Consider the following 12,490-nt stretch of genomic DNA (forward strand, 5'->3'; position numbering starts at 1 on the left):
TATTTCTTGTAGGACATCTTAAATTTAACCATAATTTTGATTGCCTTAAATTTACTGAAATTAAATTTACTGCCTTAAATTAAAAATCTGAAGGAAAAAAAAAAACTTTTCCCTATTGTATAGGTTTAACTGAAGTAGTAGTATATAATGTGGCTGCTCATTACAGATTAAAATATAGTAGATATTATCCAGAATATAGGTGCTTAGTGATGGAAAATTGCTTTCACGAACCCCATGTTCCAGAATTTCTCATCCAAAAAAATTTTGTTTATTTTTGTACATACACAGTTCGACTAGAGGTTAACTCTCTTGTTACTTGCCTTGTAGCAGAATGTCAAGTGGCCAGTTAGAGAGGTGAGATTGGCTGCTATAGCCAGGGACGCTCATAGGCAAGTAAGATCCCTGCTGTCTGTTTTGTTCTACAGCTGAGAATTCATCTGTGACTCTGTTTAATTGAGGTGAAGTGCATGCGACGTAAAGGTAACCGTTGAAGGCGAGCAGTTCTGTGGCGTCGAGCACCTTCACAGTGCCGCTGCAGCTGCTGCTTTTATCCGGCTCTAACGTTATTCCAGAGGGAGACCAGGAAAAGGTTGCTCTACTTTCCCCCCCACCAGCTCCTGGCAGTCATCAGTATGTGATCTGTCTGTATTGGTTGAACCCTTCTGGAGATGTCATTTAAATGGAATCATGCAGTATGTCTGTCTGACTTCCTCACTTAGCATGATGTTTTTGCGGTTCATCTAGGTTGTAGCAGTACTTCATTCTTTTTGTGCCCAAATAATGTTCCATTGTGTGACTGTACCACAGCTTGTTTTTCCAGTCACCTGTTAATGGACATTTGGGTTGTTTCTACTTTTTAGTTACTGTGAATAGTGCTACTGTGGACAATCATGTCCGAGGATTTGAGTATCTGTTTTCAATTCTTTAGGGTATATACCTACAGTGGAATTGATGGATCATGTAGTTAACATTTTTGAAGATCCGCTAAACTCTTCCACAGCAGCTCAATGATTTTGTATTTCCATAATCAGGGCCAAGGATCCCATTTTCTCCACATCCTTGTTACACTTGTTATTATCCTTTTTTTTTCCCTCCTAGAGCCTGCTAATGGGTTGAATAATATACATTTAAAGTAACCTCTCTGCATTCATTTTTGTCAGGAAATAGTGTTAGAAACCAAATCTCTACTTTTTTTCGACACTGTCTTTGGTCATCTCCCTCTGCATTACAGTTAGGACTTATGATACGAATAATGGGTTGTAATAAAGTATGTTTACATCTGAACCACTTGATTGTTGCTTTACTCACCTTGGTGGCTCAGCCCTCACTCTGTAACCCTAGACCCTGTTTAAAATCTCCTCTCTCCCTCTCTGCCACACTAGAACTCTCAAAGCACTTTGTACCTTTCTTACTGCAAATACCATAGTCTGCCATGCTTGGCTTGAGGGCAGTGGCAGTTTTTCTTATTTATTTACTACCTCTCAAACCCATGCATTTAGAAGAAAAATCTGAGATCACTGAGATTAGGAAAAAGAAAATTTGTTTTTAAGTATCATGGTTTCCTTTAGATATAACTAGATCCTGAAGAAATAACTAAATTGTAAGTTTCAATTTTGAGGCCTCAAAGGGTTGACCTGTTTGGAAAATATTAATATTATCTCTTAAATGAGGATTAAGTGTCTTTACTTAAAAGCTCGATTGTACTCTTTAATGACCCGTATGGGAATAGAATCTAAAAACAAGTGGACATATATGTGTATACATAACTGATTGACTTTTCTGTACAGCAGAAACTAACACAACATTGTTAATCAACTATACTCCAGTAAAATTAATTTAAAAGTAGAAATAAGAGAAAGGTACATCTATTTTTTAATTGCTTTAATCATTATGGATTCAATTTGTATGGGACTCATATATACAAACTACTACACATAAGATGGGGCTTCCCGGCTGGCGCTTGTGGTATAGAACCCGCCTGCCACTGCAGGAGACACAGGAGCTATGGGGTCCATCCCTGGGTCGGGAAGACCCCCTGGAGGAGGGCGTGGTGCCCACTCCAGTGTTCTTGCCTGGAGAATCCCACGGACAAAGGAGCCTTGCGGGCTGCAGTCCATGGAGTCACAGAGGAGTCGGACATGACTTAGCGACTAACACAACAAAGAAAGGACATGGATATCTATTCTCATTCATGGAGAAATGACAACAGGATTAGGATAATGAAAGACTGTCCTCCCTCTACCAAAAAATAATAATAATAAAATAAAGGCACTCCTGGACAGAATTTTAAAAAGCAGAAGTCAGTTTTTTTTAAGAGACAAATCGCAAGGAGTAAATAGAAGGTATAAACTATTGCTTTTGTGTTTGGAAGGTTGGAAACATAAAGGAAGGCAGCACATGGTCTGGGCACTGAGAGGCATTGAAAAGCGTGAAACCTGTGCAAATCTCAGAAGTGTGAACTATTTATCAGGAGAGGAGACCTTTGCCTGTTCGGTCCTTGACTACTACCTATGAAGAAACAACTTCCTGGGAGATGACAACTTGCCAGTTCTTAGTGAAAGTCACTCAGTCATGTCTGACTCTTTGCAACCCCATACAGTCTTGAAATTCTCCAGGCCAGAACACTGGAGTGGGGATCTTGGGGGAATCTTCCGAACCCAGGGATCAAACCCAGGTCTCCCGCGTTGCAGGCGGATTCTTTACGAGCTGAGCCACTGGGGAAGCCAAAAATTCTTGAACTCCATGTAAGTTTCACCTCACTTTCAGCTGGGCCTTCACTGTAACTAGGGTCCTTGGATTCACCTCTAATGCACCTGCTTTTTTCTTTGCCTCTTGCTGTCTAGATGTGTCCCCAAAAGTTTACTGCAACTCTGGTCATTGTTGATGTTTTTCTTTTACTGTTTTCATATAAAAGTGGTTATTGTAAAAACCTTTATGTAAACACATACGTGTGCTTTAAGCACTTCATGTGCCTACCACTCTGGTCACAAAACAGTTATCCTGTTCCAGAAGGCCATGGTAGGTCCATTCTGATCCTGTGCTTCTACCAAAGAGGCAGCCATCAACCTGAACTTGGCGTTAGCGGCCACACTGCTTTTCTCTCCACATTTTTCCAGCTATGTATTAGTTGAATCATACTATATATATATATTCTCTGTCTGGTTTCTTTTGCTGAACGTTATGTTTTAGGGATTCATCCAGGTTTGTACATATATCTCTAATTCACTTTCACTGGATGTGTAATCCCAGTATATGAATGCATCACAATTTTTCTATCCATTCTATTACTGATAGACGTTTCCATCATTTTTAGGCTTTTGCTGTTACAGACATTACTGCTGTAATTTGGTGATCTCTTGATACATATGTGTGAACATCTCTAGAGTATTTAATGATGTAACTGCTGAACCTGTTACAGTGTTACTCAGTAGTGTGGCCACAGCTAAAGTGGTAGTACTGAATAATACTGCTGCCAACAACAGACGAGAATTGTACTCTTGCCAAAACTTCCTATTAACCGCCTTTGTAATTTTAGCCAATCTTGCGGGTGTAAAATGCTATCTCATTGGGACTTTATTGTATTTCCCTAGTTTCCAAGGAAGTTGAATATCCTTTCTTGTGTTTCTGGGCCATTATGTTTCCTCTTTTGTGAAATTCTTAATTCATTTGTTTTGCCAATCTAATTTTTCTTTTGGGCTTTTAAAGTTGATTCATGGGAGTTTTTTGTGTGTTCTGAATACTAATCCTTTCTTATTTATATGTATTGTAGTTATTTTCTTCTTTTCATTAATTATACATAGTCTTTTGATGAATGATGCTTGTAATTTTAAAGTAGTAGGTATGTATGTGGTTAGTTGCTCAGTTGTGTCCGACTCTACGTGAACCCAGGGACTGTATCCCAACACGCTTCTCTGTCCATGGGGATTCTCCAGGCAAGAATACTGGAGTGGGTTGCCATGCCCTCCTCCAGGGGATCTTCCCAACCCAGGGATTGAACCCAGATCTTCCACATTGCAGGTGGATTCTTTACCATCTGAGCTACCAGGGAAGTCCAAGAATTCTGGAATGAGTAGCCTATCCATTCAGAAGATCTTCACAACCCAGGAATCAAATGGGAATCTCCTGCATTACAGATGGATTCATTATCAACTGACCTACCAAGGAAGCCCAGGTCATCTGTGTATAACAAAGGCAATTTTTAACAGATTTTGTGTGCTGCATCTTATTAAATTCTCTTATTCTGATCATTCTTATTCTGATTATTCACTTCATTTCAGTCGCTCAGTCCTGTCCAACTCTTTGTGACCCCATGGACTGCAGCACGCCATGCTTCCTTGTCCATCACCAACTCCTGGAGCTTGCTCAAACTCATGCCCATCGCGTCGGTGATGCCATCCAATTATCTCATTCTCTGTTGTCCCCTTCTCCTCCTGCCTTCAATCTTCCCCAGCATCAGGGTCTTTTCCAGTGAGTCAGTTCTACACATCAGGTGGCCCAAGTTTCAGCTGCAGCATCAGTCCTTCCAGTGAATATTCAGAGCTGATTTCCTTTAGAATGGACTGGTTGGATCTCCTTGCAGTCCAAGGGACTCTCAAGAATCTTCTCCAACACCACAGTTTAAAAGCATCAGTTCTTTGGCAGTCAGCTTTATTTATGGTGCAATTCTCACATTCATACATGACTACCAAACAAACCACAGCTTTGACTAGATGGACCTTGTTGGCAAAGTAATGTCTCCGCTTTTTAATATGCTGTCTAGGTTGGAGAAGGAAATGGAAACCCACTGCAGTACTCTTGCCTGGAACATCCCATGGACGGAGGAGCCCTGGTAGGCCACAGTCTGTGGGGTCGCGAAGAGTCTGATTTCTCTGGCATAACTGTTCTGCAGTTGGTCGGTCGTCTGCTTGTCGGCTCTGTGGCAGGGTTCATGCCAACCTCTTCTTAAAGGGCGTGTGTCACATGCCGTGTGACCCAGGTCTGCCACATGCAGAGCCGCTGCCCCTGCGGCAGCCCACTGCTGACCAGTGCCTCTGCAGGAGACACTCAAACACCCAGGGGCAGGTCTGGCTCAGTCTCTGTGGGACCTCCTGTTGCGCACAGGTTTTGTTTGAGCCCTCCAAGCATCTCTGGCGGTTATGGGGTTTGATTCTAATCGTGATTTCGCCCCTCCTACCTTCTGGTTGGAGCTTCTCCTTTGCCCTTTGACGTGGGATATCTTTTTTTGCTGGGATCCCGCATTCTCCTGCCAATGGTTGTTCGACAGTGAGTTGTAATTTTGGAGTTCTCTCACGAGAAGATGAGCGCACATCCTTCTCCTCTGCCATCTTGCATGTCTTTATAAACATCTTGTGTGTTAAACGCTCCTTAGGATATTCTATATCCATAATCAAATTATCTAGGAAGAAGGTTTGTTTTTTTCACCCCAGCTTACTGTTTTCTTTCCTTATTTTGCTGACTAAGCCTTCCAATAGCTAGCACCCCTATCTTGTTCTTAATCTTAAGTGAGTGCATCTAGTGTTACTCTTTCTCAAGTTAGAGAAGCTTCTTTCTTTTCCTACACCTAGAATTTTTATCATAAGTGGTTATTAAATTTTGTCTAAATGTTTTTCTCCATCTTTTGAGGTGATTGTATGATTTTACCCCCTTACATTATTTGAATTTCTTTTAGCCCGAAACCAACCTTGCATTCCTGGAATAAATCCATCTTAGTCACAATATTTTATCATACTGGATTATTTTTGTTATTATTTAGGATATTTTCATATATTTGTGATTTTTGTTTTTCATACTTTGTCAAGTTTTAGTATCAAGGTTATGCTGGCCTCATAAAATGAGTTATGAAGTATTTCCTTTTTTTTTAAACCACACTCTGATAACGTTGTATAGGATTGGAATTATTTTTTCCTTGAATTTTTGCAAGCAGAATAATATAATCTAGACTTTTCATTTTGGGGAATATTTTTAATCTACTAATTCAATTTCTTCAAATGCTATGGACTCTTGGGTTTTTTTTGTTTTGTTTTGTTTTTTTCCCTTTCTTGAGTCAGTCTTGATAAAGTTTCTGGAGAGTTATCTGTCTCTAAGTTTTATTTATCAGTTCATAATATCTTCTTTTTAGTTTCTGTGACTTTTTTTATTTTGCTCATTTGGTTATCCTTAAATTATTTGCTCCTTTTATTTTATTTTACCAGAAGTTTGTTAGGTTATATGATTCTTTTAAAAGAACCAAGTTGATATTTCTGTTACGTGTTTTCCCTCATTTCATTAATTCTTGATCCATTTCTTTCTTCTTTCTCAGTACTTAATCCTTATATTTTTCTGTACCATTTGATCATACTACCCTATCCTTGCAGCTTTCTCTTCTCTGGCTCCTGAGGATGTTAGTCTTGAGGGAGCTTTTTCCTACTTGTTTAACTGCTTCCTCTGACTCTTTGTCTTTACATCTCCTAATTAGGTACCCTCTTATCTTCAACTTTTTCTCTATATGCAGTCCCAGCCTATGATGGTGCAAAAACAATATGGACCCTGTAGAAACCATACTTTGAATCCATGGACTCTGTAGAAACCATACTTTAAATCTTAAATTTTGATCTTTTCCTAGGCTGGTGATGGATACTGTCTTGGGTGCTGGGCAGCAGCAGGAGGGGAAACAACTGATACACTTATAACCATTCAGCACCTATGCACCCATTCTGTTTTTCACTTACATTACATTATTTATTAAGTTACATGCTGCTGCTGCTGCTGAGTTGCATCAGTCATGTCCGACTCTGTGCAACCCCATAGACGGCAGCTTGTCAAGCTCCTCTGTCCCTGGGATTCTCCAGACAAGAACACTGGAGTGGGTTGCCATTTTCTTCTCCAATGCATGCATGCATGCTAAGTCGCTTCAGTTATGTCCGACTCTGTGCAACTCCATAGACGGCAGCTGGCCAAGCTTCTCTGTCCCTGGGATTCTCCAGGCAAGAACACTGGAGTGGGTTGCCATATTCCTTCTCCATTAAGTTACGTGAGATAGTCAGTATTTTATTATAAAACAAGCTTTGCGTTAGATGATTTTACCCAACTGCACCCTACTCCAATACTCTTGCCTGGAAAATCCCATGGACAGAGGAGCATGGTAGGCTGCAGTCCATGGGGTCGCAAAGAGTCGGACACGACTAAGCGACTTCACTTTCACTTTTCACTTTGATGCATTGGAGAAGGAAATGGCAACCCACTCCAATGTTCTTGCCTGGAGAATCCCAGGGACAGCGGAGCCTGGTGGGCTGCCATCTATGGGGACGCACAGAGTTGGACACGACTGAAGCGACTTACAGCAATAGCAGCAGCAGGCTAATAAAAATGTTCTGAGCATATTTAAGTTAAGTCAGGCCAAGGTATGACATTCTGTAGGTTAGGTGTATTAAATGCATTTTTGACTTAGGATATTTTCAATTTAGAAAGGGTTTTATCAGAACGTAACCCCATTGTTAATTAAAGAAGATCTATACGTATATCCATTCTTAATTAATAGACTTTTTACTTTACTAATTTCAACTATCCTTTCTCTGTGAGTGAGTTTATGCAGAGTCAGGAACCCATTCCTTGTCTTAGCCCTTCCACCAACTAGCTCAGACATCTTGAGCAATTCACTTAAGATTCCTTAATCTCTGTTTCTTCTCCAATGAGATAAGGAGGTGCTGTATACAAGACCTTTGAAGTTTACCTCAGTAATACTGTTCTAGTGATAACCTTACAAGTTCTTTAGCTCTGACCTGTCATTTCTAAACTCCTCAGGATCACTTGTCTTAGATGTTTTATTAGGGTTTCTGAAACTCTATGCTGTATCTTATGTTAATCTGCATATGTAATTCAGCCTGCTCCCCCAACCTTTTAGTTTCCCTGATTGCTCCTTTGAATGCTGCTATTTTCTCAGGCACACATTTGATTTTGACTCCCAGCATCCCTATTTTTCTATGCTGTCTTCATACTGAAGTCTGAATAGGATATCCCTGTGTATGGCTGTGTATCTGTTCCCTTCTCCTTTCTTTAGCTCAGAATGTGTTTTACAAGAATGATTTCTGTGCAGTATCTACGTTATTCTACCTCTCATATCCCAGTGAAGCCTCAGCACTTTAATTAAAAAAAAAAAATATGTGCCTTTGCATCTCAGATCTCTGGTTGTCTGAGTTGTTATTTCAATGTTTTGATCATACCATGCTTTGGATACCATGACTTGATGCCACCCCTCCTTATCCACAAGAGGAAGAGCAGAGTACTTAAATAGCGTTACATGTAGGCCACGGGAATAGGCTTTTTACACCAGAAATCAGTCAAACTTGTGTATTTCTTTGTGATTTACAAAAAGCTTGTTATTTTTATTTTTATGAGAACTCGACAATGGATCCAGTGTGTGGAATTTTTACGGTCTCCATCAGTTCAGTTCAGTTGCTCAGTGGCGTCCGACTCTTTGCGACCCCATGAATCGCAGCACGCCAGGCCTCCCTGTCCATAACCAACACCCGGAGTTCACTCAGACTCACGTCCATCGAGTCGGTGGTGCCATCCAGCCATCTCATCCTCGGTCGAACCCTTCTCCTACTGCCCCCAATCCCTGTCAGCATCAGAGTCTTTTCCAATGAGTCAACTCTTCACATGAGGTGGCCAAAGTACTGGAGTTTCAGCTTTAGCGTCATCCCTTCCAAAGAAATCCCAGGGCTGATCTCCTTTAGGATGGACTTGTTGGATCTCCTTGCAGTCCAAGGGACTCTCAAGAGTCTTCTCCAGCACCACAGCTCAAAAGCATCAATTCTTCGGCATTCAGCTTTCTTCACGGTCCAACTCTCACATCCATACCTGACCACTGGAAAAACCATAGCCTTGACTAGACGGACCTTAGTCGACAAAGTAATCTCTCTGCTTTTGAATATACTACTAGGGTGGTCATAACTTTTCTTCCAAGGAGTAAGTGTCTTTTAATTTCATGGCTGCAGTCACCATCTGCAGTGATTTGGGAGCCTAAAAAAATAAAGTCTGACACTGTTTCCACTGTTTCCCCATCTATTTCCCATGAAGTGATGGGACCAGATGCCATGATCTTCGTTTTCTGAATGTTGAGTTTTAAGCCAACTTTTTCGCTCTCCTCTTTCACTTTCATCAAGAGGCTTTTTAGTTCTTCTTCACTTTCTGCCATAAGGGTGGTGTCATCTGCATATCTGAGGTTACTGATATTTCTCCCGGCAATCTTGATTCCAGTTTGTGTTTCTTCCAGCCCAGCATTTCTCATGATGTACTCTGCATATAAGTTCAATAAGCAGGGTGACAATATACAGCCTTGACGTACTCCTTTTCCTAGTTGGAACCAGTCTGTTGTTCCATGTCCAGTTCTAACTGTTGCTTCCTGACCTGCATACACATTTCTCAAGAGGCAGATCAGGTGGTCTGGTATTCCCATCTCTTTCAGAATTTTCCACAGTTGATTGTGATCCACACAGTCAAAGGCTTTGGCATAGTCAGTAAAGCAGAAATAGATGTTTTTCTGGAATTCTCTTGCTTTTTCCATGATCCAGCGGATGTTGGCAATTTGAATGTTGGCAATTCTGGTTCCTCTGCCTTTTCTAAAACCAGCTTGAACATCAGGGAGTTCACAGTTCACGTATTGCTGAAGCCTGGCTTGGAGAATTTTGAGCATTACTTTACTAGCATGTGAGATGAGTGCAATTGTGTGGTAGTTTGAGCATTCTTTGGCATTGCCTTTCTTTGGGATTGGAATGAAAACTGACCTTTTCCAGTCCTGTGGCCACTGCTGAGTTTTCCAAATTTGCTGGCATATTGAGTGCAGCACTTTCACAGCATCATCGTTTAGGATTTGAAACAGCTCAGCTGGAATTCCGTCACCTCCACTAGCTTTGTTCGTAGCGATGCTTTCTAAGGCCCACTTGACTTCACTTTCCAAGATGTCTGGCTCTAGATTAGTGATCACATCATCATGATTATTTGGGTTGTGAAGATCTTTTTTGTACAGTTCTTCCGTGTATTCTTGCCACCTCTTCGTAATATCTTCTGCTTCTGTTAGGTCCATACCATTTCTGTCCTTTATCGAGCCCATCTTTGCATGAAATGTTCCCTTGGTATCTCTAATTTTCTATAAGAGATCTCTAGTCTTTGCCATTCTGTTCTTTTCCTCTATTTCTTTGCATTGATCACTGAAGAAGGCTTTCTTATCTCTTCTTGCTATTCTTTGGAACTCTGCATTCAGATGCTTGTATCTTTCCTTTTCTCCTCTGCTTTTCACCTCTCTTCTTTTCACAGCTATTTGTAAGGCCTCCCCAGACAGCCATTTTGCTTTTTTGCATTTCTTTTCCATGGGGATGGTCTTTTTTTTTTTTTTTAATTTTAAAATCTTTAATTCTTACATGCGTTCCCAAACATGAACCCCCCTCCCAACTCCCTCCCCATAACATCTCTCTGGGTCATCCCCATGCACCAGCCCCAAGCATGCTGTATCCTGCGTCAGACATAGACTGGCGATTCGATTCTTACATGATAGTATACATGTTAGAATGCCATTCTCCCAAATCATCCCACCCTCTCCCTCTCCCTCTGAGTCCAAAAGTCCGTTATACACATCTGTGTCTTTTTTGCTGTCTTGCATACAGGGTCGTCATTGCCATCTTTCTAAATTCCATATATATGTGTTAGTATACTGTATTGGTGTTTTTCTTTCTGGCTTACTTCACTCTGTATAATCGGCTCCAGTTTCATCCATCTCATCAGAACTGATTCAAATGAATTCTTTTTAATGGCTGAGTAATACTCCATTGTGTATATGTACCACAGCTTTCTTATCCATTCATCTGCTGATGGACATCTAGGTTGTTTCCATGTCCTGGCTATTATAAACAGTGCTGCGATGAACATTGGGGTACATGTGTCTCTTTCAATTCTGGTTTCCTTGGTGTGTATGCCCAGCAGTGGGATTGCTGGGTCCCAAGGTAGTTCTATTTGCAATTTTTTAAGGAATCTCCACACTGTTCTCCATAGTGGCTGTACTAGTTTGCATTCCATGGGGATGGTCTTGATCCCTGTCTCCTGTACAGTGTCACGAACCTCATTCCATAGTTCGTCAGGCACTCTATCGGATCTAGGCCCTTAAATCTATCTCTCACTTCCACTGTATAATCATGAGGGATTTGATTTAGGTCATACCTGAATGGTCTAGCGGTTTTCCCTGCTTTCTTCAATTTAAGTCTGAATTTGGTAATAAGGAGTTCATGATCTGAGCCACAGTCAGCTCCTGGTCTTGTTTTTGTTGACTGTATAGAGCTGCTCCATCATTGGCTGCATAGAATATAATCAATCTGATTTTGGTGTTGACCATCTGGTGATGTCCATGTGTAGAGTCTTCTCTTGTGTTGTTGGAAGAGGGTGTTTGCTATGACCAGTGCATTTTCTTGGCAAAACTCTATTAGTCTTTGCCCTGCTTCATTCCGCATTCCAAGGCCAAATTTGCCTATTACTCCAGGTGTTTCTTGACTTCCTACTTTTGCATTCTAGTCCCCTATAATGAAAAGGACATCTTTTTGGTGTTAGTTCTGAAAGGTCTTGTAGGTCTTCATAGAACCATTCAACTTCAGCTTCTTCAGCATTACTAGTTGGGGCATAGACTTGGATAACTGTGATATTGAATGGTTTGCCTTGGAGACGAACAGAGAGTGGTCTCATGGTCTCCATGAGAGTGAAATATTTGTTTCTGAAAGACTTCTTCAACTGGTGATGTGTTAATCTCTAAGTGCTACCTCTGTTTTTCAAAATCTTATCTTCTTTTAGCCTTGTTGATTTATTTATATATATATTTATATTTATGTATCTTGAGGCTTCCTTGGTGGCTCAGATAGTAAACCGTCTGTCTACAATGCGGGAGACCCAGGTTTGATCCCTGGGTCGGGAAGATCCCCTGGAGAAGGAAATGGCAACCCACTCTCGTACTATTGCCTGGAAAATCCCATGGACAGAGGAGCCTGGTAGGCTGCAGTCCGTGGGCTGGCAGAGTCGGACAGGACTGAGCGACTTCACTTCAGTGTATCTTGAGCTCGTTTCTCTAGTGGTACAGTCTTACAGTCTTGACATAAGTAGTGACTTCCTGCGTCAAGATGCAGATGCAGCCATTGACAAAAATGAGCAACTTTAAATAGTGAACCTTCTGTATGTGGCTTATGGAAGTGAAAATAAATTTTATTTCAACTAGTGTCTCACACTACTTGATGCAAGCATGTACTGTTAGTTTCATTAATTACATATATGTAAGAAGTTCTATATTTCCTATCTATGAGAAACTTTAGGAAAAACCATACGAGAACAATGACTATGAGATTTTTCAAGGAGGTGAAATACATGTGCACTTTTTAAATAATTATCTCAAACCTTAAATAGGTCTTATGAGTCATGTGATCTACCTAATTAATTCTATTAAAATGATGCATTTGCTCAGCTAGGATATATAATAGCA

The 12,490-nt window shown here is 40.8% G+C and overlaps 1 protein-coding gene across 2 annotated transcripts in view; it reads left to right on the top strand.

Annotated features, from left to right (window-relative positions):
* POU2F1 (POU class 2 homeobox 1) overlaps nucleotides 1-12,490 on the top strand; it is a 202,575-nt gene that overhangs the window by 129,396 nt on the left and 60,689 nt on the right. The gene's annotated exons all lie outside the window — the stretch shown is intronic.

Source organism: Capra hircus, chromosome 3 (assembly GCF_001704415.2).
Source record: "Capra hircus breed San Clemente chromosome 3, ASM170441v1, whole genome shotgun sequence".
Lineage (NCBI taxonomy): Eukaryota > Metazoa > Chordata > Mammalia > Artiodactyla > Bovidae > Capra > Capra hircus.